The following is a 26,096-nucleotide window of genomic DNA, read 5'->3' on the forward strand; positions in this document are numbered from 1 at the left end:
ATATTCTGTTCAAGTAGATTTTTAGCGTACTTTGGTTCATCTTTCTAACAGCAGCAAATTAAGCCATCAGTGTGTAGTTACAAATTTCCCACCTCTCTGGCATTCGCTTTACCTTGGCTTGAATGACTGGCTCCTGTCACTTAGGATTTTTCAGACTGGAATGTTTTGGAGACAGTTGTACTCTGGATGTACACTAAATGATGGGGCCTTTCCCTAGCAGCACTCCGAACTACTTTATGCTCCGTACATCACTTAGGACATAAACATCCTCCTCTCCAGTAGTGCAGTGCATGCTGGGAATCCCATGGATCTTACATCGTCACAAAAACAACCAGGCTAAATTAGCATGGTGAGTAGTGTCCAGAATCCAATCGCTTCTGCGCCCCTTGCCATTTCTACTCCTTGCGGGCATTTTTCACACAGCCAATAATTCACTTTCACGTTGTTAATGCAGCTTCAGTGAAGAGCACAGTGACTCTTGGTATGGCTAAACTGTTAGCAGGCCACATCAGTGTGTGTTTCTGAAAATGGCAAATAAGCAGCAGGTCTAAATCATTTTGCAAGCCTTCAGCACAGTGGAGGAAGGGCAGCATCTTTTGGTAGTAATGCTGGTTTGCCTGCTGGAAGGGTTAATTCCAGAAGTTGCAGAATAGCTGCCTGGATGAGATTTAGCATTGCTTCACTTCCCTTCTACACTCCCTCGGTGAGTATTTTCTTAACAGCTGTCTGGGAGCTGTTCCATTCAGACTTCCCCCAGCGTGGGCCTATGAAAACACTTAGTCTGCTGCACTCAGGAAAGTTTCCATTGTCACACACACATAGCCTTTACTGGAAAGCTAAAAATGGGCCTTGGTGCATGCTCCTGCAATTTGCCCTGGAGCATGACTTTCTTGATACCGTATTTTTATTCTTAATGGAGGGGGAAATTCCATCACTCTGCTGAAACAGCAAGCGAAAAGGGTCTCTGGAAATCTGAGTGGTCTCACCACTTCGCTTTGTACATTCAGTGAATAGGATCCCCATGGAACCCCAGTTAGAGGACAAGGTCACTACTTCCCACCTTTCTGTGAAGTCATCCACTGTATGTAGGTGAGGCAGTAATAGGACAAGGTGTTGCCTGTGTTAACTTGTGTAGTGCATTATCAGTGTAGCCAGGTGCCACGTGCTAACTGCAGAGACATCAAGCTGGCTTTCACTCCTGAATTCCTTCCTCACCCCTCAAGATGCAAGGTTGTACTGTACAATCTTGCCACAAGGTTGGGCTTGGTTCAAGAGACTCTGTTCTTTGCCCTGGAGAAAGAGTTTTGTTACTTCAGCTGTTGGTATCTGTCGCTAGATTTAAAAAAAAAACACGTTTGGTAAAGACAGCAGTAAATGTCCACATCTCATTAAATATGGACACTTTCCAGGAGTTAGGGAGAGAAGGTGGAGGACACCAACCGATCCAAGCTGATATCCTGCTGTAAACAGCTGACTCAATGGAGAGCTTTGGGAGATCACTGGGGCCAAGCGTTGGCAGTGTAAGAATCTCATTATTGCCATTGGGTTCTGTTGTGAATCCCAGGATAGAGTCAAAGGATTAAATCATGCCAGTGACTTTTGAACTGGCCTGTCACTGCTCCAGTTGTTATGTAGCTGGTGAAATTGGTAGCTTTGTCCCATGGATCAATGCTAGTGGGTATGATCTCTGCCTAAAGCCAGATCAACTAAAGAGTCTTGGGAAAGCTTTTGAGCTACCTAGATCCCGAGAGGTTGGTTTGAGGAAGAGAAGGAGTTGCCTTTCTGTGCCTTATCCAGGGGTTTTATTCCTTGACCTTTGTGTATGTCCTGAGGTCCACAGAGAACTGATATGCTCATATAGATGTCCAGCCACTCCAAGCTGTCTCTACTCATTCCCACCAGCAGCACAGCTTCCTTCTGGAGCCTTGCTTACCCATCTCCTCGCCAGAGGCTGCAAAGTTCCTCCCCAAGGGCATTGGAACACAGGAATTGTCGGGACTGACTGCTGACAAGCTAGGAGCCAGCTCCTACAGGTAAGTCCCAGTGGGCCTGCGGGCAGGTGATACCATATCCAGGGGCTCCCCCTCAGTCGCGTTCCCCTCTCCGCCTAACCATGGATTCTCCAGCTCCCTCTCACCCTCTGACCCTTTGGGATTCCCAGAGAGGTTGGTGTGGGGGTGGGGCAAGGGGCCACTTGTAGAGCCTAAATAGTATCTTCCCTCCCCTCTGTAGCATTCTGGCCATTTGATCTGATCTTCAGCTCCTGTTGTCACATTCTGAATTAAAGAGGGAGATGTATCCCTTTGCCCCACCTTTCAATGCTTTCTCATTCACTTGAGGGTGAAGAGGAAAGGACACAATTCATAGACACAACACTGCTCTTCTGCCATGGGAGAGTAACTAGCTGTTCCCCGTGTGGCTTGCTTGGTCGCTGTATTGGGTCACTTTGGGAAGGGATCTTCTTCCTGGGACACTGCTTGGGTTTAAATGCAGTTACCACAGCTGGGCATGAAAACGTCTGGTCTTGAGTTTAGGCCCTAGAAGGCCGTTCTGCTTACAGAGGAGTTTGGAATAGCAAGATATTGTATTGGTCTCTCTGCCTAGACCTAACACCCCCCTCAGTTCTGCAGTGCCACTTTAAAAGGCCATAATTGTTTTGTTTGCGAGGCAGTCAGATGCCCCATTTGAGATCGCAGCCCTGTTGTGCCAGGTGTGTACATGCATACAGTAACACCGTCCCTGCCCCAAATGCTTACTGTGTAAGCGGACAGAAGGTGAGGGAAAAACAGGCACAGAGAAGGGAAGTGACCTGTTCAAGGTCACCTAGCAGGTCATTGTCATTGGTCTCCTGGCTTCCCATCAGTCCTGTCCACTAAACCACGCTGCCTTTCCATACTGAAAAGAAATCTGGATTCCTGCTCCAGGCTGCTTCCAGCCCGCTGAGTACTGACAACAAGATGTCTTACCTGTTACACTCAACACTGGGCAGGGCACAGGCTGAATGTGATCCTCCAAAACAAAATCCCTGCACCGAGGGGATAAGTCAATAGGGAAAGCTGGCAAGAGGAGTTCAGATGCAAGGACCAAGGGAGATGATGTCCAGCAGAATGGTTAGCAGGAGGCTAGAGGAGCTGAGAATGTTACAATTGCAGTCAGTGGAATTGTGATATTTAGTGTTTGTAAGAGGTGTTCGCCTTCAATGGGAAATTGGGATTAAACCCCAGTGAACTTGCTGCAACTTCATGTAGAAGTCTGAGGAATGCAGCAGTGAAATACAGAGAATTCAGGGACTAAAGATCCCAAAGGTGTCCTGTTCAAATATTGTTGTATCAAAACACGGTTGAGCTGATTAAAGCAGACGGTTACAGGAATAGCTTTAATGCCATTTGATCTTTTGCTTAAAGATAGATTTCTCCCCCACACTCCCCACACAAGCCTTTTTTAAGATCCTGTTTAATGTTTCCCGGGGGAGAGATTGACTTGTATGTTGTCTGTTTTTTTTTTTAGTCTATTATTTATAAGATCACTAGATCTTAAAAAGGAACAATCAGTGGAGTGCTGAGACCCAAACACACTTGATGGGACGATAAACCAGATGCTGAGTACAGAAAAACCCTTCCTTCCTTTTGAAGAATGAGTGGCATCTGTAGCCATGGCCCATCAATAGTGCTCTGTGCATCAGCCAAATGGATTGCCCTAGAATGTAATACTAGATGCTCCAAAGGGTGACATTCCCACCTCATGCTAGCCCAGGACTGGGTGACTGGATGTAGTGTTGCTGCAACATTTCTCAGCCAGCCCGCTGTGATAAATGAAGGTGGGGGCGGCTAGCTCTCTTTTATGGACACCCAGCCAGACAGTAGCTATAAAATCCCTCTTAGTAGCTGTTCTCTAATTGCTCTACCTGCAAAGGGTTAAAAAGTCTCACTGCGATGCATAGGTAAAAGGAAATGAGGCGGCACCTGGCCAAAAGAGCCAATGGGAAGGCTAGAACTTTTTAAAACTGAAAAAAGACTCCCCTTTTGTTTGTCTGTCTGTTCTCCTGTGGAGAGGTGAACAGCGCTGCAGTTCTGCTGTAAGAAGCTTGGGCCAGGTATGAAAAAATCTTCAGTATCGTACCTAGAAACTACTCATTTAAAACCCCAGATATGTAAGTAGATCAGGAAATGTCTAGATTCCTCTATGCTAACCCCAGGTGCTTTTGTTTTGCTTGTAACCTTTAAGCTGGACCTCAAGAAAGCTATTCTTGTTGATTAGTCCTTGTAGTTGCTCTTTTAAAATCTAGCAATAGCCTGAGTTCCTAGGTGTATTTTCTTACTTTTTTTTTAAATTAATAACATTTACCTTTTTTAAGAACAGAATTGGATTTTTGTGTCTTAAGAGGTTTGTGCACATGTTATTTAATTAGCTGGTGGAAACAGCTGATTTCCTTTTTTTTTTTCTTAGCTCTTCCCTGGGGCGGGGGTGAAAGAGCTTGAGGGTACCCCCCAGGGAGGAATTCCCAAGTGCACCTTCCTGGGCTCTCAAAGGGGTTCTGCACTTGGGTGGTGGCAGCATCTACCAATCCAAGGTCAGAGAAAAGCTGCAACCTTGGGAGTTTAATACAACCCTGGAGTGGCCCAGTATAAATTTTTAGAATCCTTGCGGGCCCCCACCTTCTGCACTTGAAGTGCCAGAGTGGGGAATTAGCCTTGATGCACACTGTTTGTTGAAATACTGAAACCATCCGAGGAGTCTGACCAGCGCAGGGAGCTGGGGTAAAGCCATTAGTTATTTGTACAGCTGGGAACCTTGGTAGAAGAATCCCCTCTGTGAATAAGGAAAGAAACTGCTGAGAAAGCATAAGTTTCTCCCTCTTTGTTTCTCTCATCTCGAGGGAGGAGGGGCAGTTTTTGTTTAAAAAGAGTAAACATAGTGGCTAAGTTGTGGTTGATATGTGCGCGTATAATAGCTAATCTATGAGATCAATAAATTTGATTTAATCTAGTAATTTTATCTATAAAACACCTTAGGCTAGAAAGAGGGGGGGAAGTGGGGGATTTCTGCTAGAGACGCAGACCTGGCTTCCCCGAGGGAACTCTGTGTTTTCGAAGGATTCCCACAGTGGAAAAAAGAGAATGGGATTAGGAGGTGGAAAGGAGAAGAGATGAGATCCCCCAGCCTGGGGGATTTCCTGGATCCAGAGGGAAAGTGAAAGCTAGTGAGATCTGCACCAATGTCCCTGACCAGAGTAGCAATGCTGTGACCGAGTCACTTGCTTGGAATGGTTCTGAACGCTTTCCCCCTACTCCCCTAGAACAGTCTTTGGGAATGGAGTTTTATGCATCCCTTTCTAGCAATGGTTCTGGGAGAGCTGGAGCTGTGCCTGCTTGTACTGTGTTAGGTCTTGTCTACACAGGGAAATTAATCCAAAGTAACTAATGGTGTGAATTTGTAAAGTGAATTAGTTAAACCGCACAAAACCAGTGTGGACGGTCTCACTCAGAATTAAAGTGGTCCTAATTAAGTTTATTTTAAGCAAACCAAATTTAGGAGATTTGAATTCTGAATCAGTCTGTCCTTACAGGGTTTTAATGCAGTTTTACAAATCCACTTTAAATCTATGTCATTAGTTGATTTGGATGAATTTTCCTGCATGTCCCATGTTTCCAAGCACTGAATTAGGGACTAGTTCAGTAGCTCAGTAACTCAGCTGGAGAAGAAAATTCATCTGTCCTCAGGCAAGTGGAAGCAGTAGCTTGAGAAGTTTGCAAACACTCAGTAATTAACTTTCATTTTTAAGTGCTTTAATTCTATTAACTTTCACTCTAGTTCTTAACTCATTCAATCAGTGATTGAGTTGTGATGGCAGGATGACTTTCTGATGTCCTTGGATTTTGCAGTGAGGTCTTCCTTAATTAGATTATCTTTTTCCAGTAAATTACTCAAGTAGCTTGTGTACTTATCTTTAATGTTTAGTGTCCTACCATTGCAGCTGGAAAACTGAGGAAATCCCCAATCCACATAACACTGAATTAAGCCCACCAAGAGGGGGCTCTCTGTCTGCCATCCTGGAATCCGGTGAGCAGTTAGGTAGGAAGGATGGTCCAGTGGCTCAGGTGCTTACTTGGGAGACCTGGGTTCAATTCCCAGTTCTGCCACAGACTTTGTATGTCCTTGAGCAAGTTACTTAGTATCTCTGTGCCTTGGTTCCCTATCTGTGAAATGGGAACAGTAGCATGACTGCCCTATCTCACAGGCCATTGTGAGGATAAACACAGATGGTTCTGAGGCCCCTGAGGCAGTGTAAGGCCTTGTCTACACTACAAGACTATTTCGAATCTACTTAAGTCGAATTTGTGGATTCGACCTTATGAAATCGAATTTGTGTATCCACACTAAGGACACTAATTCGAATTTCAGAATCCACATTAACAGGGCCGGCATCGACTTTCGAAGCGGTGCACTGTGGGAAGCTATCCCACAGTTCCCGCAGTCCCCGCTGCCCATTGGAATGCTGGGTAGAGCTCCCAATGCCTGCTGGGGGAAAAAATGTGTCGAGGGTGGTTTTGGGTAACTGTCGTCATCGAACCGTCAATCACGCCCTCCCTCCCTGAAAGCGCTGGCGGGAAATCTGTTCGCGCACTTTTCTGGTCGGTTACAGCGCGGACGCCACAGCACTGCGAGCATGGAGCCCGCTGCGATCATCGCTGCACTTATGGCCGTTGTCAACTCCTCGCACCTTATCGTCCACCTCTTCCACGGTCAGCTGCTGAGAAATCGGGCGAGGAGGCTCCGGCAGCGCGGTGAGGAGAGTGGCGCAGACCTCTCGGAAAGCAGGGTACGCCGGGCAGTGGAGATCATGGTGGCAATGGGTCAAGTTCATGGTGTGGAACGGCGATTCTGGGCCCGGGAAACAAGCACGGACTGGTGGGACCGCATAGTGCTGCAGGTCTGGGATGAATCACAGTGGCTGCGAAACTTCAGGATGCGTAAGGGCACTTTCCTTGAACTCTGTGACTTGCTGGCCCCTGCCCTGAAGCGCCAGGACACCCGGATGCGAGCAGCCCTGAGTGTGCAGAAGCGAGTGGCCATAGCCCTCTGGAAACTTGCCACGCCAGACAGCTACCGGTCAGTAGCGAACCACTTTGGCGTGGGCAAATCTACCGTGGGGGTTGCTGTGATTCAAGTAGCCCACGCAATCGTTGAGCAACTGCTCTCAAAGGTAGTGAACCTGGGAAACGTCCAGGTCATCATAGACGGCTTCGCCGCGATGGGATTCCCAAACTGCGGTGGGGCTATAGATGGGACTCACATCCCTATCCTGGCACCAGCCCACCAGGCCAGCCAGTATATTAACCGAAAGGGCTACTTTTCAATGGTGCTGCAAGCACTGGTGGACCATAGGGGACGTTTTACCAACATCAACGTCGGATGGCCGGGCAAGGTTCATGACGCACGTGTGTTCAGGAACTCTGGTCTGTTTAGACGCCTCCAGGCAGGAACTTTCTTCCCAGACCACAAAATAACGGTTGGGGATGTGCAGATGCCTACAGTGATCCTCGGGGACCCAGCCTACCCGCTAATGCCCTGGCTCATGAAGCCCTATACAGGCGCCTTGGACAGTGAGAAGGAACTCTTCAACTACCGGCTGAGCAAGTGCAGAATGGTGGTGGAGTGTGCTTTCGGACGTCTCAAGGGGAGGTGGCGGAGCTTACTGACTCGCTCGGACATCAGTGAAAAGAATATCCCCGTAGTTATTGCTGCTTGCTGTGTGCTCCACAATGTCTGTGAGAGCAAGGGCGAGACCTTTTTGGCCGGATGGGAGGTTGAGGCAAATCGCTTGGCTGCTGTTTACGCTCAGCCAGACACCCGTGCCGAAAGAATATCCCAGCGGGAAGCGCTGTGTATCCGGGAGGCTTTGAAAGCAAGTTTCCTCGGAGAGCAGGCTAACCTATGACTCTCCACTTGATTTTAAGAGATGCTGATCCTGGGCCTGTGTCTCTATGTGTTGAGTGAGATCTGCAGTTACATACCCCATTCTCCAAGTTTCCCCCACTTCCCAAACACGTTTTAAAACAAATTAAACGGAACAGTTATTGTTAATAAATCTTTCTTTTACTTTGCATTTCTGTTTAGGGGTTGAAACATGGACGCATACTGTGCTGGGTACGGTGTGCACTGATGTACAGACCGCTTGTACAATACAGGACAGACAGCCTCCTGCTCCTACATAGGTCTCTGGGGTGGGGGACGGTTTCAAGTGGTTGTGCATGTAGGGGTGGGTTTGCTGGAAGGGGCGAGTGGGGCCGTCTTTGGATAGGGATTTGGATGCAGGTTCTGGGCTGTGGGTTTGGGCGTAGGAAGGGGTGATGGGTGTGGGGGAAGGGTGAATATCTGTCCGTGGATGAGGGCTCTTGTTGGGGCTCAGGGCAGCGGAGAGGATCGCGCCTACGGTGGAAGTGCATGGTAAGGGCAGCATGCCTTAACATTAGGGGGTGGCAGGCGCTAGGACCGTGGACAAGCGTACACATCACAGAATGACCCGGGGCAGCATACACCACACAGAGTGACCCTGGTGACTACTGACTGCAGTCTGTGTGTGCCCTGCAGTTGATCCTGCCCCCGATACTCTGTACCCTGCTAATGTAGGCTATCCCGTGCAACTATAAATCCCCTGCCCCCCCCCTACATACACACAGTCTTCTGACACGAAAGACGTGACGGAAAGAGTGAACAACAGCAAACAGCTTTTATTAATCTACTACATAGTGGGGTGATGAAACTTGGATTTTGGACTGGGTGATCCTGTAAGGGAAGCGCTTCTACACAGTTATAGCGTCAGAGGTGTGTGGTACATTAGCGCTCAGCTGTGGTGCAGTGACAGTTCTCACGGCCCCTACCGCCCCTCCGTCTTGTAATTTTTGGTGAGGGGGGGACAGGACTTCTTGGAGTTGGAGGGTGGTTGCAGATACAGTGCAGGGGGGCTCTCTCCTCCTGCCTGCGGTCCTGCAGAACATCAACAAGGCGCTGGAGCGAGTCCGTTTGCTCCCTCATTAGCCCAAGCAGCGTTTGAGTCGCCTGCTGGTCTTCCTGCCGCCACCTGTCCTCCCGTTCGCTGTGTGAGCGCTGCTGCTAAGAGAGGGTCTCCCTCCAGTGGCTCTGCTGGGCCGCCTCGGCTCTGGAGCAGGCCATCAGTTCCGCGAACGTCTCGTCCCGAGTCTTTTTCTTTCGCCGCCTAATCTGAGCCAGCCTCTGCGAGGGGGATGCCGGGGCAGTCCGGGAAAGAGCAGAAGCTGTGTGATGGGAAACAGTAAGTGATTTCCTTGAACAGATACATGTTTGCGAACAGTGAACACAGTCTAGTCAGTTTCTCTGAACAAGACCATACAGGGCACCAAGTTCCACGAGATCTCAGGACAAGTTCGAGATTTCGGAATACGCTCTCATTGGCGGCGCCATTGCACAGGAGAGTGGACAAGCGGGGAGAGACAGCTGAATCCGTCTTGCAGACAGTCCTGGTAAGCCTTAAAGTAGATAATGCTTATCATTTAGTGGATAGCTGTGCTCTCCTGCTAAAGGCAATCTGTAAAGCAGAAAGGCTGAGCCTTTTCCAGCCCCTCCCGCCAGTGCATGGGAAAGATCAATGTATGCTTGTTCTCTGTGGCCTCCAGCACGTGGCTGTTAAGCGAGGGTCGTTGTTATGCAACCTAATTTAAAACCATTAACAGTAGTAACAATACACTAATTGCCCTACTTAGATGCAGCCTGTACAGAACGACATCACCCTGAGGCGGGTCACTCGGAGTCAGAGAGAGCGGATGCTAAGGGAAGCCCTGTACAGACCAGGACCATATGCAGCAATGCTGGTGGAGGCGATGATTCCTCTGTACATTAGGATGTCCTGGCGCGGAAGAGTGTGCTTCCACGGAGCACCCAACAAGGCACCTCTCCCCAGGAACCTCCTGCGGAGGCTTTTCGAGCTGCTCTCTGAGAGCTTTTTTGAACTGTCCCAAGAGGATTATTGCTCTATTCCTATATGTGTGGACCTACTTTTTGTATAGTTTGAGATTTAAAATTTTTTATATAGTATTTCTATTTTTTATATACCTGTTTTTTAAAAAATAAATGTTTCCCTGTTTGTAGCACTTACCGCCTGATCCTTCCCCTGATTCTGAGTCCGGGTTAACGGGCGGGGAGGGTTGGTAGGGGATCTCTGTGAGGGTGATGAAGAGATCCTGGCTGTCAGGGCAAGCGGTATTGTGTTCGCTGTCGCCTGCGCCGTCCTCCACAAACCCTTCCTCATCTTCCCCATCGGCGAACATCACCGAGGAACTGTCCAGGTACACTATGCCATCGTCAGAGTCCACGGTCACTGGTGGGGCAGTGGTGGCAGACCCACCGAGAATGGCATGCAGTGCCTCGTAGAAGCAGCATGTCTGGGGCTGTGCTCCGGAGCGTCCGTTTGCCGCTCTGACTTTTTGGTAGCCTTGTCTCAGGTCCTTGACTTTCACGCGGCACTGCATCGCATCCCGGCTGTATCCTTTGTCTATCATGGCTTTGGAGACCTTCTCGAAGGTCTTTGCATTCCGCTTGTTGGAGCGCAGCTCCGAGAGCACAGACTCCTCGCCCCACACAGCGATCAGATCCATGACTTCCCGGTCAGTCCATGCTGGGGACCTCTTTCTATTCTTGGATTGCCCAGACTCCTCTGCTGGAGAGCTCTGCATCGTTGCAGGTGCTGCGGAGCTCGCCCCGATGTCCAACCAGGACGTCAGATTCAAAGTGCCCAGACAGGAAAAGGAATTCAAATTTTCCCGGGTCGTTTCCTGTGTGGCTGGTCAGAGCATCAAAGCTCGGACTGCTGTCCAGAGCGTCAATAGACTGGTGCAGTGTGGGATAGCTCCCGGAGCTACTAAGTTTGATTAGCATCCACACCTAGCCTAATTCGAACTAGCCATGTCGAATTTAGCGCTACTCCACCTGTCGGGGTGGAGTACCAAATTCGAACTAAAGAGCCCTCTAGTTCGAATTAAATGGCTTCCTGGTGTGGACGGTTGACCGGTTAGTTCGAATTAATGCTGCTAAATTCAACTTAAAGTCCTAGTGTAGACCAGGCCTAAGAAGATGTTAATCCTGGAATGTACAAATGGAAGAGCATTGTGAATTTCTATGGGAAAAATGGTAGCAGGATTGGCACAGGCATTTTTATAGTTACAGGTTATTACAGGCTCCTAGATTCCTAACACAATGTTCTTCTTTGAGTGCTTGGTCATGGCCATTTAACTTAGGTGTGTGTGCTCACCATATGCACTGGTGCCGGAAGTTTTTTCCCCCTCAGCAGTATCCATAGGGGATCGGCTCCAGCGCCCCCTGGAGTGGCGCACACATGCCGCAGTATATAGGCGCCACCAGTTCCTCCCACCGTCAGTTCCCTCCTGCCACCAGTGATGGTGCTGGAACTGCTGCTGCTTCAGCTAGAGCTGTTGCTGGTCACAACTTGTATTATAGTGTATATAGTTTTCTGTTAGTGTTTATAAATCCCTTAGCTATAGTTAGAAGCTTTGCAGGTCCTGAACGGGACTTGCCTTGGGACGGGGCATGCCCCAGTCCCCAGGCTTTAAGCCCTGTGATCACTGCAAAAGGGCCATGCCCATTTGTGTGCATTGCTTGGGTGAAGGACACATTAGGGTGAAGTGCAAAATTTGCAAGTCCTTCAAGCCAAGGACTAAGCAGAATTGTGATATTCATTTAAGAGCACTCCTTATGGAGTTGGCCCTCACCCCGGCACTGGAGCAACGCTCTGACTTGGTGCCAAGTACCGTGACCTTGGTACGCAGCGCCCCACCGGGACTGTCCGCTGGTTGGCACGAGTGTCCATCCATGGCTCCGACCAAGAAACCCAAGAAGGTGGGGCGAGGCCATTTTTAACATGTGGCAAGCCATGGCCAACTTCGAGGGCTCCCTTCCTGAGGCTTCTAGGAAGAAGTTCCAGGCTATTATGGAGGAGGGCTCGACTTTGGCCAGGGCGACGCTCCAGGCAGCATCGGATGTGACTGACACTGCCGCCTGAACAATGGCCTCGGACATCGCCATGCGCCAGGCATCCTGGCTGCTCCTCTCTGGCTTGTTCTTGGAGGCTCAGCAGTCGATGCAAGACCTTCCCTTCGATGGGCAAGCCCTGCTTGCGGAACAGATGGACAATAAGCTCCATGACCTAAAGGACTCCTGCACAACCCTTAAAAAGCTGGGCCTGTATGTTCCCGGAAGAACATCAGTTATGGAAAAAGGTAACTGTCTTTTACCAACAGAGCTAGGTGGAAAACAGTGAAAAATAATCACGAAAAAACTTGTCAAAATCTGGGAATTGAAAATCTTTTTGGCAGCTCTAGTCACTGGACATAGACCTCATGAAGACCTTTTGGCTGGACTGGGGCCTCAGTTTGTGAAACCATCAGAGCAGGGATCTTTGTTGTTATCTGGCTGGCTGGCCTGGTCCCTGGAAGCCCTAAGAGGCTAGGCTGAGCTGGGACCCAGCTCTGCTTGTGCTTCCTGGCGCCCCATTAGTCCACCTGGTGAGCTTTGGAGGAGCTGGTGGGTGAGATGGCAGAAAGCAAGACTGGTGTCTACAGGAACCCTGCTTGATTTCTGTCAGACCTTGTCAAAACTGAACAGTCTTCATGGAACATTTAGATGTCAACTGATTGGAGACTGCTGATTGAAAACGTTCCATCAGAGAACGTCCGACCAGCTCTAATCAGGACCCTACTGTGCTAGGCGCTGTACAAACAGAACAAAAATCCATGCCTTTCTGCCTAGTGCTGCCACATGCTGTTAAACGGCTGTGATGTTCCACTGCAGAGGTGGCTGCATTTGGGTAATAGGTGAGTGTGCAGTAATTTACAAACTTATGTACAAAACACTTGTTACCATGGTTTATAACTTTTTCTAACACCTACTAATTTACTTATAACCCTCCTATACATGGCTGTAACATGCCCATAAAGGGTTAATAGATGTTAAGAGCATGCTACAGCCATAAGAAGGGTTATAAGAAAATCATTAGGTGCAAGAAAAGGTTATAAGCCATAGTAATAAGCAACTGGTTGGACTCTATAATAGTTGACTAACCGTCTATTAAAATATGTTACTCGTGTATTAACCCCTTATAAACTATAAATGGAATCTTGCTATGAAGTGAGGCCCTCAGACTGTGCTCTCCTTGAGCATGTCCTTATTCCACAACTAGCTCCATTGCTTTCAGTGGGATTATCGGACCAGCATGGTACTATGCCTACTCGATGTGGAGTCCCCAGTCAGCCTGGTTTTAATGCACTTCATGTCTGCCGTGTTGATTTCTTATTGTTCTTGATTCTTAATGCACACATTGTGTGAGCAGGGCTAGGTCAAATGCCATTGATTTCAATGGGATTATTCCAACAGGAAAGTACTATCCCGGGTGGATAAAGGTTTCCAAACTTGGCCACTAGTGGACCGGCTCTTCCCCTCACTTGCGTTTGGGCCATGGGCATCCTTGAGTTCCCTGCCTCCTATGCCGCCCCCTCTGCCATAAAAAGTGGAGTCTATTGCAGTTTGACAGTGTGTTTGGGAGGTTACAGTCTCTGCTGCAATTACATCTTGCTTTTGCCTCTCATTACTGCACTTCCTTTGTTGCCAGGTCCCAGAAGGGAAGCAAAGATTAAAGGGAGCAGAGATGATTATATTTAATAGCACTGGAAATTGGCAAAATGATTTGGGAGCCATTTGCCTTTCTCTCCCGCCTATTAAAGCGATGAAGCTCCTTTGAAGTCATGCACTATATTTTTCCCACTAGACAGCCTGCGCCTACATTCAAACGAAGACCCCTTTCTGTGCCTCCACATTTGATAGTTAAAAGGCAGTGATGGATTTTCTGTTGAGGGTTTGCATTATCTGGGTGTTTCAGGTGCCATGTTGGACCCAGTGGTGCCTGAATTAGCTTTAAAACCCTTTCTGCATGCCAGCATGGAAGCAAATGCCATGCCGTAGACCCCACACTATGGATGACTCAGGCAAGAGGGGCCATCTGGCTGTAAAAGACATGGCTTCCTTTTAGATGCAAATATCTTGGTAATTAACAATGCCGGGAAAGGAACTGCAGAAAGTATATGACACTAAATGAGGGCTTGCTAGGATGTATTTCCTTCCACTTCCCACAGTGTGCTAAGCGCTCATGTGGAACACTGCTTGCATAGCCCTCCTTTCCACCTCATTGCCATGAGGTCAAGCTGCCTGGGCCCTGTGCTCTTGTCCATCATGAACGCGGTGCCTCCAAACACAATGTGTGTCACACTCCTGGCGGGATATACCGTTCGTGCTGCTTGACTTGAGGGCTGCTAAATGAGCGATGGCTGGGCTGCATTTCACATCAACAAGAGCAGAGGTTGTATTTTTTCCTTTTAATTTTAAAATGTTTTCAGATGCCAGATCATGGAACTATGCTGTTCTCTTCCTGGGCTGTGCCAGCTTTTAAGTGGTGTGTATTGGGTGGTGGTAGCCCCTGGCTATGACGGAGCGCAAACAACACATTTCAAAGAGCAGCAAAGCTCATCGGCTTCTCACCAGCCAAACCAATGGTCCTCACATCTAGCATGGGTGAGACCCTTTCATCTGGGATGTCGCATAGGACATCTAATAGCAATAGATGGGGGAATGGCCCGGGGTGTCGGATTTACCTTTGTCACCTATATAATTGCACAGTGTCCACCACACTGGATGGGTGAGTTTATAGTTATTGAACAATGGATCTATCATGGGTATTTCTAAGGCACCAGGGTATTAATCAATAATACACATTTTATGGTATAAGAACATCGTGTCCTGAGTAGTATGGGTGACTCTGCAAAGCGACTCTGACGCTCATCCCACAAACTGAGAGCCTGCTGGTATTTCCAGAAAAGTGAGCATGCGGTGAGATGATAAACCCGAAGTTAAGTGCATAAATCAGCCTTGGTAGGGAGAAACCTTTTTAACAGCTTAGACGCTGCCATCATCTCAATATTCATTTAATATTAATGAAGAGCTAGATTGTGACTTTAGGGAGCTGCCCAGAGCAAGGGATGGTGGATAGACTGCTCCACCCCAGGTGGTGCTGTGACAGACACACCCCTGAGTCATACCTCCCTGCTTCCCTCTTGCTCCCAGGGGGTAGTAATTTACTGTGTGGGTGTCTTTCCCAGCAGTAATTACCTGCTGCCCGCGGTGCTGCGTCAGCTAATCTGGTCTAAAAGTGCAGGGGTGGAGCTAATCCTTCACTCATTCCTCGCCCCCCTGCTCTGGGGAAGGACTAAGTAGGCAGGTAGCCCCGGCCATGTTCCCAGGCCCCAGGTGCGGGCACAAGGGGACTCTTATTGGTTTGCCCAGGCACAGGCCAAGTCACAGTCTAGCCCTATAGCAAGACAGGCAACAAGATGCACTGAAGACAACTGGGGCTAAGGGCTGTTGTAAGCACGTGGTTCCATGTAGTCCTCCGTTTGTTCTGTCTGATTTGAAATCTCCTCCCCCACCCAATGCATACGAAACCATCAAAGGGACCGAAACCATTTCAAGAGTCAATGCAGATAGACCTGTAGCTGCCGGTGTATCTAACCACGCAGTAAAACCTACCTTAAGGACTATATTCATGCCTTAACCAGCTGCTTGCCATCACCCCCAAGGGATCCCAAGACAGGTTTCATTCCCCTTGTAAAAACCACCTTTGTTTGCCCACTGATGTCTTGTTTTGCTAGTCCCCCAGGTGGTCGCTCCAGGCAGGTTTTGCTCTACCTACCGGCCTGTTTTTGGAGTATTCCATCACTCCTGAGTACGTGCACTAGCGCAAGCCTGCGCTCCAAGAAGCAGGGGAAAATAACACACAAGCCAATGATTTTGAAGGGTGAGTCATTTCCCCACCCACACAAGGGGCTTGTTAATAGTGAAAAGGGAAACTGCCAGCAGCGACGTGCAAAGAGCTTGCTAGACAGCAGTTAACACCACACAGAAGAGATGCGGGATGGTTTTTTGTAATGGTTCTGAGGTAGGAAACTTCTAAGACTCCAGGCCTGCTGGACTCCTTCTCATCCCAGCCGCTGTGCTCTGTAGCTTTAGGAACGAACTGCGAGTCTGAAACTTGAGAGATTTGGGGGCTGGATCCCCTCCTCTGCCAGTGCCTTAAGAATCGCATCAAGAATTTGGATTCAGAGACCAATTTTCAAAGGCAAAAAGGACAGTTAGACACCAATTCCCTTTAGCTGTCATTGGGAATTTGGCATCTAGCTCCAATTTGTGCCTACTGAAATCTCCCCCTGGCTAGCAAGATTTCAAACCTTAGTGCTCTGAGCAGGGGCGGCTCTAGACCCCAGCGCGCCAAGCAGGCGCTTGGGGCGGCCGTTTCCCGGGGGGGCGGCATTTGGCTCCGGTGGAGCTCCCGCCGGCATGCCTGCGGCAGGTCCACCGGAGCCCGGGACGAGCGGACCTGCCGCAGGCATGACTGCGGCGGGTCCCCTCTTCCCGCGGTTCCGGTTGAGCTCCCGCAGGCATGACTGCGGCAGGTCCGCTCGTCCCGGCTTCCGGTGGACCTGCCGCATACATGCCGGCAGGAGCTCAACCGGAGCCGCGGGAAGAGGGGACCCGCCGCGGGACCGGGGAAGGGCGGCGCAGCGCTCCGCGCTGCTTGGGGCAGCGTCATTTCTAGAGCCGCCCCTGGCTCTGAGCACCCCTGTTTGTCAATTCAAAAAAGAGTTAAAGGGAGTTGTGGAGGAGGGGGCAGGAGAGAACTGAGATAGGTCAGGGCAAAGGTGTTTAAAATGCCACGCTGGCTAGAAGTGGGACGTGTGTACACATCTGCAGCAGCTTACTGGAGTATTGTGATGTTTGTGCGTAGTACTTAATATAGTGGCAGGTAACCTGGAAAGAGGGGCGAGAAAACGTGAAGATTAAGGAGTTTGGATCAAATTTCCCTGGTGTAAGGCTAATGGTGTAAATAGAGCTGTACTAGAGAAGCATTTGATTCATAGATTGTAGGGCTGGAAGGGACCTCGAGAGGTCATCGAGTCCAGTCCCCTGCCCTCATGGCAGGACCAAATACTGTCTAGACCATCCCTGACAGACATTTATCTAACCTACTCTTAAATATCTCCAGAGCTGGAGATTCCACAACCTCCCTAGGCAATTTATTCCAGTGTTTAACCACCCTGACAGTTAGGAACTTTTTCCTAATGTCCAACCTAAACCTCCCTTGCTGCAGTTTAAGCCCATTGCTTCTTGTTCTATCCTTAGAGGCTAAGGTGAACAAGTTTTCTCCCTCCTCCTGATGACACCCTTTTAGATACCTGAAAACTGCTATCATGTCCCCTCTCAGTCTTCTCTTTTCCAAACTAAACAAACCCAATTCTTTCAGCCTTCCTTCATAGGTCATGTTCTCAAGACCTTTAATCATTCTTGTTGCTCTTCTCTGGACCCTCTGCAATTTCTCCACATCTTTCTTGAAATGCGGTGCCCAGAACTGGACACACTACTCCAGTTGAGGCCTAACCAGCGCAGAGTAGAGCGGAAGAATGACTTCTCGTGTCTTGCTCACAACACACCTGTTAATGCATCCCAGAATCATGTTTGCTTTTTTTGCAACAGCATCACACTGTTGACTCATATTTAGGTTGTGGTCCACTATAACCCCTAGATCCCTTTCTGCCGTACTCCTTCCTAGACAGTCTCTTCCCATTCTGTATGTGTGAAATTGATTGTTCCTTCCTAAGTGGAGCACTTTGCATTTGTCTTTATTAAACTTCATCCTGTTTACCTCAGACCATTTCTCCAATTTGTCCAGATCATTTTGAATTATGACCCTATTTGGCCTCTGGCTTCTTTCATGCTCACTCGTGAGGAGAGAATGTTCAGCAGGGCCCTGTTCCTATTCCCCTTGACATCAATGGCAGAGCTCCCACCAGCTTAAATGATTTCATTGATGATTATATGTATCCCAGAAGTGCCTGGAGGCCCATCCGTTGTGCTTGGTATGGTGCAAACCCAGAATAAAAAGCAGTAGCTGGCCCCGAGAGGGCCCAATGTCCACAGAAGACACAAGTGGCTTTGCCCACCAAGACCAGGGAGGAGGATGGTAACAGCAGTAAAGGACTTGGACCTGAAGGGATGCCTCTTGCGTGCTGAGTGGCAGGGTTCTGTCTTGGAGCCCTACAGGCTGCATCAGACTTTGCAACCCCCTGAACCAAAGGCAGCTAGCATCCAACTGCCTTCTCTGTGAGAACAAGCTTCAGCTGTGAATTGTAGCTCAACCCAACTTTATTCATTGGTAATGGCCCTTGAAATGTTTGCTAGTCCAAGGTGACGAGCTGTGACCCAGACTGCAAGCTCCAGCACCTCGACTGAATCCCTGCTGTAGAAGAGAAGCTGTGGACTGACTGAATTATTCTAGTCCATTCTCACTCCCAGTCGCTGACACCTTCTTGCAGTACCTGGGAGAGACTGGAGGTAAGTTACAGGCTCATGGATGCTTAAAGCATAAAGAGGGTCTTGACTTCTCACTGTGGCAGCTGGGAAAAGCACAGTGGTGCTTTCAATTAAACACATTTTTAAATACTGGGAGACCCTCAAGTGTTAAGTGTAATTGAAAACTAATATGCAAACGTGGGCTTGTGTTCTTTGTTCTCCTTTATGCTGCATATCATAGAATCATAGAATTCATAGTGAAGGCTGGAATGATTTTGTCAAAATAAGGGAGACTGCTTGGTTTTTTTTAGCTTGGGTTTGTATAAAATATAGTAATTCATGTGGCCTTTACCTTTCTACACGAGACACATTTTCTAAAAGCTTCCCACTGGGGTTGGCAGTTTCAGCTCCACCAGTGGTCATAATGTCGGGAGCCCATGCCTGAACAGGCTGTTGATATTTAACATTGCATCATCTCGCCCTGCTCAGAACATGGCCTATTAGACAAGGCCTGAGAATGCCAGCAGCAGCTAGTGTATCATCTGCACTAGGGCTCGTGGCTTCCCTGACACTGGGAAATGCAAAGCAATGCACATTGGGAAACATAATCCCAACTATACATATACAATGACGGGGCCTAAATGACCCGTTACCACTCAAGAAAGAGATCTTGGCGTCACTGTGAGTAATTCTCTGAAAACATCCACTCAATGTGCAGCAGCAGTCAAAAAAGCAAACAGAATGTTGGGAATCATTAAGAAAGGGATAGATAATAACACAGAAAATATCATATTGCCTCTATGTACATCCACATCTTGAATACTGTATGCAGATGTGGTCGCCCCATCTCAAAAAAGATATATTGGAATTGGAAAAGGTTCAGAAAAGGGCAATCAAAATGATTAGGGGTCAGGAAAAGTTTCTGTATGAGGAGAGATTAAGGAGATTGGGTCTTTTCAGCTTGGAAAAGAGATGACTTGGGGGGATATGATAGAGGTCTATAAAATCATGACTGGTGTGAAGAAAGTAAATAAGGAAGTGCTATTTACTCCTTCTCATAACACCAGAACTAGGGGGCACCAAGTGAAATTAATAGGCAGCAGGTTTAAAACAAACAAAAGGAAGTTCTTCACACAGCGCACAGTCAACCTGTGGAACTCTTTGTCAGAGGATATTGTGAAGGCCAAGACTATAACAGGGTTCAAAAAAGAACTAGATAAATTCATGTAGGATAGGTCCATCAATGGCTATTAGCCAGGATGGGCAGGGATGATGTCCCTAGCCTCTGTTTGCCAGAAGCTGGGAATGAGTGATGGAATGGATTACTTGATGGTTACCTGTTCATTTCCTCTGGGGCACCTGGCATTGGCCAGAAGACAGGATACTGGGCTAGATGGACCTTTTGGTCTGACCCAGTAGGGCCATTCTTATGTAAAGGATTAGAATGTTCCCTCATGTAGACGGACCGATGATATCTCCAAGGAGACAAGAAGCTGAGAACTGATTGGTTGAGTGAGAGGGGCATTTTTAGCCACAGTTTTAAACTAGTTGTTTTAAAATTTTATTTTAACACCAATATAACTCCAGAACCTAATAAACCCTTGGGAGAAAGAGCAGTCTTTGTTAAATATTCAAAATGCCACCTCCTTCAGTAGAGGTATGAGGCAGTCCCCACAATAAATCAATAAACCTGAGACCTCCAACAAGTCCTTCAGGGAAGAACAGACAGGACATTTAAGGGAAAAAATAACCCATCCTCCCAATCCTTCTAGGCCGTCTTTCCACATCACAAAGAAGCAAAAGAAGGCATCTGCCAATCTTTACAAATCCTGTGCTGCTCAGCCTTATGCCATCTGTCTCCTTTCATTCTTGTGAAGGGTCAAACTGCTTTGGAATAATTTGACATTTTATCTCCATGCATTTAGGAACCTGAAAGTCAAGGGGAGAACTATGTGTTCTCTCAACCCTGGGCATCTCCCAAGTCCTGCTTTGTATCTTGGAGCAAGTTCAGTATATGTGTGCACTTGTTCTAGTGCCACTCTAGCTTTTTATTCTTCTGTGTAGTCTTGTGTTTTCTAAATGGGCAGGAAATGGGGCATCTTCCTCACTTCAAGGCAAATGGGGATTTGGGGGTGTTTTCTGTCTCAAATATGTTAGGTCCTAAGATAATTGGAGCTGCAGAGCTACAAGAATGTGTTTGAACAAATTTCTCAAATTATTATTTGTTTATTTTTATTCCGCTAACGCGTAGAAGGCCTAGCTCAGATTGTGGACCCATTGCGTTAGGTGCTATGCAAGCATAGTGAGACACTCCCGGCCCCAAAGTTTGCAACCCGAAGAATCTATATTCCCAGGGATAATTCAACTAGCGCGTATTGACCTTTGAGTTTGATGGGACAAACCAAAGCATGGAGACAAAGAAATGGCAATCAGTACTCAGCCAACCAGTCTTTTTGTGTGTGTGTGTGCGCGTGCGCACATAGGCCTGCATACAGACAGACGGCTTTCTTTTTTCCAGTCCCTCGGAGAAGGTTTAGCACTAGTGAAAGGTGCTAGGTCTTCAGCCTCAGAGACAGCTATCTATCCCCTGTTTGTTTGCAGATCAGATCAAGGCAGCAGCAGTGGAAGCTTCGCCCCTCCTTTACCCATCCCACGAGCCCAGTAGGGTGCTCGTTAAATCCTTGCATTCTGCCAATGCATAGAGTACAGGATTTGTCTTTTTGCCAGATTCACCCAGTAGCGGGAGCCAGACTTTTACATTCAAGTGTTGGTTCTTTTATCAAAGCAAGCTGAATTTCTCAGTATGGTTTCGTTGGTGACTGTTCTTTTCAAACTCAAATGCCCCAGTGTACAAGAGATATGACATCGCCTCACCATCTCTCAAATGAGCAAGTTACTCAGTTTAGGAGTAGACACCAAGGGCCTGATTTTCACTTTCCCTTAGCCCCTATTTAAATCACTTTGGCAGTATAAAGGTACCCCATTGCTCTGTTAGAGTGGTCTAGAGTCTGAAGGCCTTGTCTACTGACAAATTCACAGTGGTTTCACTAAAATAGATTTTTACACCGGTGTAAACTTGTGCATACGCCAGTGTGGAAATGGATTTTAAAATGGCCACTGTTGATTTAGCTCAAGGCAATTCCTTGCTAAATGACAAAAACCCAGTGTGTCCACACGGGGGGGGGGGGCTGCACCGGTTGAACTAAAGCCATGAATGAGTGCAAATTTTTATGTTGACTAGGCCCTTGTGTGAGTGAGAATCAGGCTCCTTGAGGGTATAAATTGAAGCACATTCATTGTCCCTTAACATCAACACAAGATGTGCAGCTAAGTCTCTGCTCGCTGCATGGAACATTTATTTTGGTTGAGTCGAGAGCGCTGAGCAGAGACATATATGGAAATTGTGCAGAGCCTTTGAGTCACAGACTGGACCAGCCGACTCGAGAGGCCCCTTCCAAGGTTATCATCTAGGATCAAGGGTTCACATGTAAAACACGTGCTCCTGCAAAGACGGCAGAGGGATTCCTTTAGATCCAACATTGCTGTTTTGTAGCAGTTTATGGGATTGTCATGCCTGACGTGCTTTTAACACTGCCCCTGCTCTGCGCCGGTCCACGGAGTCCCTTTCCTGAGTCTTAATTTCTAGACTTTACAGTATCAGGGGGTGGGGGGAAGGGGTGTATGGGAGGGACAGGGCTGCCCGTTTTCCCTGAAAGACACACCAGTCGTGGTCACTACAGTGTTGTCTCCATAGATACTGTCCAGGTTTAGCGGGGAGTGATCACACTATCCAGGTGTTCTGGTTTGGCTGGGCTGATAATGTTCCACAGCCAGTATTACAAATAGCAGAGAAAAGAGGTTAGAATGGTGACCATCAAAATAAATTTAATCCCATGCAGGAATTCACTTCCATTCCTATAGCCCTGAAAGATCTCAAGGCACTTTGTAGATGTATATCTCTCACACACTGGAATTACTTCATGCACCGCTGAATTGTGCAGTGCAGCATGTTACAAAACAGTGGAAGGGAGGAGGAAAGTGTTTGGTGTTTTCTGAATGAATTATTAAGGCCTTCCAGTATGCGGGGGGAAAAATTGAGGTTTTGGACTTTTGTTCCATTTTGGGATGAATTCCCCCCCGCCCCACCAATTTTTTTCCCTGGAACTGGGATTCTGTTTTCTGGCCAGCTCTAATGCTAATGCTGCATGTTAGGAATTGTACCCTCAAAACCAGCTGCAGCTAATGGAGTTTGTTGGTGCAAATTCTAGCACCTGCACATGCAAAGCGTTGGACTATTCAAGGTGGGTGAAATCCACCCTACTGCAGCGAGCAAACACGAGGCTTCACATGGGGCTGAAGTAGAACAAAAATGGTGCCTTGGGCTGGCTCAGTGTGCACTCAGGTCTTAGCATTTGTACAGTGCATCATCCAGTATCTGACATGCTGCATGTACAATTACATGCATGTGCAAAATTGCATGTATGCTCTTGCCAGCCAGGCTTAGAGTGTACACCTTAAATCCATATAGAGCAGAAGGACCTTGGAGGTTTTTAAGCTCCGATCCGTAAGACCCATGCAGAATAAACTTAATGAAACCAAATTTATCTCCAGCAGAAGTATTGATGGGCTGCAATTCCTGGGAGCATGGTGAATTTCAAACCTGTTACAGAGACCACTCTGCCACCCCCTTTCACATCACAGCTACAAACAGGGGCTTTCTGTTTTTCTTGGGTGTAACTATTTCTTTAGGGATACTTCATTTAGAGCTTATATTTTGTTTTCTTCCCTTTTCCAAACATACAGACAGCGGACACTTCCTTCTTTCTTGATTTTCTTTATCTACAATACTTACATGGCCCCATTACCTAGTATCTTGGGTGCTTCACAATGTTTAATATATCTCTGGCAGAGGCTGAGTATCATGGGAAGATGTGGCCCCAAAGTTGGACTAACCCCTGGGAAGAGAATAGTTTCGCTATTTCCAAGCACTGTTTAAGTTTACTGTGTCCTTCTCAGGTAACATAAAGAGACACTTAGGGCTGCCGACTTTCTACTTGGACAAAACCGAACACCCTTACCCTGCCCTGCCCCCTGCCCCACCCCCTCCTCCGAGGCCCCACTCCCTCTGTCGCTCACTCTCCCCACCCTTACTCACTTGCTCATTTTCACCGGGCTAGGGCAGGGGTTGGAGTGCAGGGGGGGGGTCAGGGCTCCGGCTGGGGGTGAAGGCTCTGGGGTGGGGGCAGGGATGAGGGGTTTGGGGTGTAGGAGGGGGCTCCAGGCTGGAGGGTGGAGCTGAGGGGTTCGGAGTATGGGAAGGTGCTCTGAGCTGGGGCAGGGGTTTGGGGTGCGGGGGGGTATGGGCTCTGGGCTGGAGTGTGGGTTCCAGGGTGGGGCCAGAAATGAGGGGTCCCGGGTGTGGGAGGGGGCTCCAGGCTGGGGCCGGGAGTTGGGGGGTGGGAGGGTGAGGGCTCCAGCTGGGTGTGTGGGCCTTGGTGTAGGGCCAGGGATGCGGGATTTGGGGTGTAGGAAGGTGCTCCAGGCTGGCACTGAGGGGTTTGGAGTGTGGGAGGGGGATCAGAGCAGGCGGTTGGGGTGCTGGGGGTGTGAAGGCTCTTGGATGGGGCTGGGGATGAGCAGTTTGGGGTGCAGGAGGGTGCTCTGGGCTGTGATCAAGGGGTTTGGAGGGGGATCAGGGCTGGGGCAGGGGGTTGGGGTGCATGATGGGGTCCGGGCTTCAGGCTTTGGGCGGCGCTTACCTCAAGCAGCTCCTGGAAGCAGTGTCATGTCCCCGTTCCAGCTCCTGTGCTAAGGCATGGCCAGGAGGCTCTGCACACTGCCCTGTCCGCAGGCACTGCCCCCACAGCTCCCATTGGTCGCAGTTCCTGGCCATTGGGAGTTGCAGAGTCAGCGCTTGGGGTGGGAGCAGCGTGTGTAACCCCCCTAGCTGCCTCTATGCATAGTAGCTGGAGAGGGGACATACTGCTGCTTCTGGGAGCTGTGCAGAGCCATGGTAGGCCAGGAGCCTGCCTTAGCCCTGCTGTGCCGCCAACTGGACTTTTAACTGGCCTGGTCGGCGGTGCTGACCGGACACCTGGCAACACTACTGACACTGGACGCTTGGCGTCTGCCTTTGTGGGCCATTATTTCACTTCAGAAGTGGACACAAAGCAAAATACGCTGATGAGCTAGCATGTGCGCTACACATCACATGAGGTAGGCTGGATAAAACAAGATAAAATAGATTACGGCAGGCTATGCCCAGTGAGGGCTTGTGAGATTGAGGCCTGGTTTTGAAAATCTATTCTAAGCTCAGTAGCTGTATAATGGCTCCAAGGACTGGGCATGTCAAACCCCCTTCCCAGGGTATAGTCCAACTCATGAGGAGCATTTTCCAAAAAGGCTAAGGCCCAAAGATATTGAGGTGCCTAATTCCCACTTAAATTAATGGGACTTAAGTGCCTAAATACCTGTGAGGGTCTGGGCATACGCCTTTCCCATAGCTATTGTTCCTTACACCCACCTCTATTTCCAGCAGCAGCCAGATTATGCAAGAAAACCGCCTACAAGCAATTTTCTTAATCAGGTAAAGTTGGGAAAAAAAATAAAAAGGAGCAACATAATGGGCTCAGTCATGAACAATATAAAGAGCAATTTTTGTTAAACCTGATGCGATGAGCCAAGAGCTGCTCATAGCATAAGTCTTATGTAACCGGTGGCAGCAGTACAAAGCTGAGGTTCGAGAAAGGAAAACTTGCACACCGTCATCTGAATGAGGAAGTTCTCTCACGGTTGAGTCTTTGGAGCCTGAAGAGGTCAGGTTTGCTCCTGCTTGTTGGACCTCAGCACCCGCTAAGATCACAGGCCTTGCTCTCTGTTGCACTGCGCCTGGCGTCGTCAGGTCCATGTGTGCTGATGTTCTGATGTGCAGACATGGAAAGTGAACGTATGTTGCTATGCAAACCGGTGGAGAACCAGGCCTTTTGCCTTTGGCAGTATAGGCCTGATTCAGTCTCACAGGGTAACATACAGTACAATGGATCCCAGATCCTTGCACTGCCAGCTTAACCCCAGGGATGTTCTCACATATCCTGCCTAAGGACGGGGTTTAGTTTGGACCATCTCTCTTCCTACAACTTGCTATTAGAGCAGGTCAGGGATACAAATCACGAGGCGGCATTTCTCCCTCGCAGGCTTTCTGAGGTAATATGGGCTGTCCAGGGGCCAGGAGCTGAGTTTTTCCTTGATCTCTTCAGATGTCCCCTTGTGGCTACTCCGTGAAATGGCTGTAAGGAAAGCTCAAGACTCCAGCAAAGAACTGCCTCATGTGCCTGGAGGGCTGCTTTGGGTCCCACTGGTGAGACTGGATTGTAGCATTATTAGCTAAGGTACCAGCCTATGCAGCAAAGGCCTTCTTACCATTGAGCAATTACGGGAATCGTGCCCCCCACCATCCAGCTGCAGAGTTTTCACAGACACCCACACAAACCTCCCTGTTGGTCAGTTTCTCTCGCTTCCTAGCTGATGACCGTCCTTAGCAAATATACGTCATGTCACGTGATCAAAGTGTTGTACAGACTTGATCAGCTCCTCACAAGCTCAGGATAATCAGGAGTATATGCTGCGTTAGTGATGGGGAAACCGAGGCACAGAGC

At 48.5% G+C, this 26,096-nt stretch overlaps 1 long non-coding RNA gene across 1 annotated transcript in view; it reads left to right on the forward strand.

Moving 5' to 3' along the window:
* The first annotated feature begins 1,907 nt into the window (after window positions 1-1,907).
* The window catches only part of LOC120409396, a 91,519-nt gene continuing 67,330 nt past the window's right edge, over window positions 1,908-26,096 (forward strand). Inside the window, exon 1 of the long non-coding RNA XR_005601282.1 lies at window positions 1,908-2,033. This is a non-coding gene — a long non-coding RNA (uncharacterized LOC120409396). The remainder of the gene's footprint in view (window positions 2,034-26,096) is intronic.

The sequence above is a fragment of the Mauremys reevesii genome, linkage group 7 (assembly GCF_016161935.1).
Source record: "Mauremys reevesii isolate NIE-2019 linkage group 7, ASM1616193v1, whole genome shotgun sequence".
Lineage (NCBI taxonomy): Eukaryota > Metazoa > Chordata > Testudines > Geoemydidae > Mauremys > Mauremys reevesii.